Genomic DNA, 2,369 nt, shown 5'->3' with positions numbered 1-2,369 from the left:
CAGAAAAACTAGACCCAAGAACTAGTCAAACCCATCAGACGTAGGAAAGGTACAGCATACTCATCTGGACCCCAAAGACAAGAACATTTAACCCTGGGATGGCAGCAGCCCCCACTGACCTGTCACCTCACCGTGACCTGGTGTGTGTCAAGTGACCAACAGGCAGAGAACTCCCAACATTCTCAGGGGCTTCAGCTCAGCTCAGTCACCACTGCTGATGTGGCTACGTGATTGCCATCCATCCTTCTGTCCATTTGGACCTGGTCCTGTTGCTTGCCTCTACAACCTGCCTCAACCCCGGGCTGGCTCAACACTGCAGCCCTTCAACTTTGCTCAAAGGCCCTCTAGCTGAATTCACTGATACTTTATCATCACTGTAATGACTTAAGAAAACAGTCAAGAAACCTAGCAAAGTAGAAAAATATAAATCACCCAGTATTCAGGAAGCTGAGGCAGGAGGATCACTGCAGATCTGAGGCCAGCCGAAGCTACAAAGTGAGACCCTGTTGCAAAAAAAAAAAAAAAATTATATATATATGCATAGATGATCAATAGAATACATATTATGTGATATATCCATATATATGCATGCAAAAAGGAAAAGAAAAAAATGACACATAAGGACTTGTAAGTCTGGAAACTAAAAATAGAAAACTCAGTGTGCATGTACATACATCACATACACACACACCCAAAAAATACAACAAAAGCTGGGCGTGGTGGCACACACCTTTAGTCCCAGCACTTGGGAGGCAGAGGCAGGTGGATCTCTGTGAGTTCAAGGCCAGCCTGGTCTACATAGTGAGTTCCAGGACAGCTAGGGCTACAGGGAGACCCTGTCTCAAAAAGACAAAAAAAAAAAGCAACACTACAGTTATTTCTGCCAACCTCATAATAAAAAATCAGACTGGATCGCCAAGGAGTAATGTGCTTAGTATTAGAAGCACATTGGCAGCTGGTAGGGTCTCAATAAAACCTTTACCACTGGAAAAAAATCAGAGTGGAAGAAAAACAGAGCCCCTCCCACTCTTGGGAGTTCCTTCTCACTTTTTGTTAAGAAATCTACATTCATATCTGGAAAGACAGCTCAGCAGGTAAGAACACTACTGCTCCTGCAGCAGACCAGAGTTGGGTTCTAAGCACCCACACTAGGTGACTCAAAACCACCTCTAACTCCAGCTCCAAAGGATCTGACACTTCCTGCTTCCACAGGCACCTGCACTGGTGTGTACATACACAGACATACACAAAATTAAATCTATATTTACTCTGCTCAAAAATTAGTTAAAGTATGATTGATGAAGCATATCAGCTCAGAATTCTTTTGGGGCCTGGCAGTTGGTAACCTTTTTTTTTTAGCGCTGCTGAAATATGAACCAAGTGAAGAGTAAATTCACAAATATTTGAACTTTTACAAAATCATTCCTGTTTCTCACTAACAAATGCTCAATTTCCTGTTGACTTCTAGCACTAATGCAGAAATCCACCTGCCTCTATCTTCCAAATGCTGGGGTTAAAAGTTTGTAGAACCACACCTGGGTTTAAAAAAAACTTTTTTTTTTTAAACTGTGAATGGACCTGGGCCAGGGTAATGGTCCACAACTGAGATCCCCAGTACTTGGGAGACTGAAGGAAGAAAATCACCAACTTCAAAGCCATGGCGCCTGTGCTAGAGAGTGAAACCCTATTTCAAAATAAGCATAGCTGGGCATGCTAGCACACACTCTTAATTCCAGCACTCTGGAAGCAAAGGGAGGCACACCTCTGTGATCTAGAGACCAACCTGGTATCCAGGTCCTGGGGTTACAAGGAGACCCTGTCTCAGCAGTTAATTCAGATTTCTAGGGGTGGAGAGAGAGCTCAGCGGTTAAGAGCAGTGGCTGCTCTTGTAGAAGACCCAGGTTTGGCTCCCAGCGCCCAGGTGGCAGCTAACAGCCGTCTATAATTCCAGTTCCAAGGGAATCCAATGCCCTCTTCTCACCTCTGTGGGCATTGCATGACATGGGTACACTTACATACATGCAGGCGGTACACTCATACACTAAATAAAAAAGGTTTTTTTTGGTTTTGTTTTTGGGTTTTGTGGTCTTTTTGAGACAGGCTCTCTCCTGTAGCTCCAGCTGACCTGGAACTCACTATGTAGATCAGGCAGCTGACCTCGAGATCTGCCTGCCTTTGTCTCCTGAGTGCTGGGACTAAAGGCATGCACCAGCATGCCTGGCAAAATAAGGTATTTTTAAAAATAAAACAGCGGGGTGTGGTGGCAGAGGCTGGTGGATCTCTGTGAGTTTGGCCAGCCTGGTCTACATAGTGAGTTCCAGGACAGCTGGGTCTACAGGGAGACCCTGTGCCAAAAGACCAAAAAATAA

The sequence above is a fragment of the Nannospalax galili genome, unplaced genomic scaffold, assembly GCF_000622305.1.
Source record: "Nannospalax galili isolate Female #2095 unplaced genomic scaffold, S.galili_v1.0 scaffold911, whole genome shotgun sequence".
NCBI classification, from domain to species: Eukaryota; Metazoa; Chordata; class Mammalia; order Rodentia; family Spalacidae; genus Nannospalax; species Nannospalax galili.
This window is presented reverse-complemented; position numbering follows the sequence as displayed.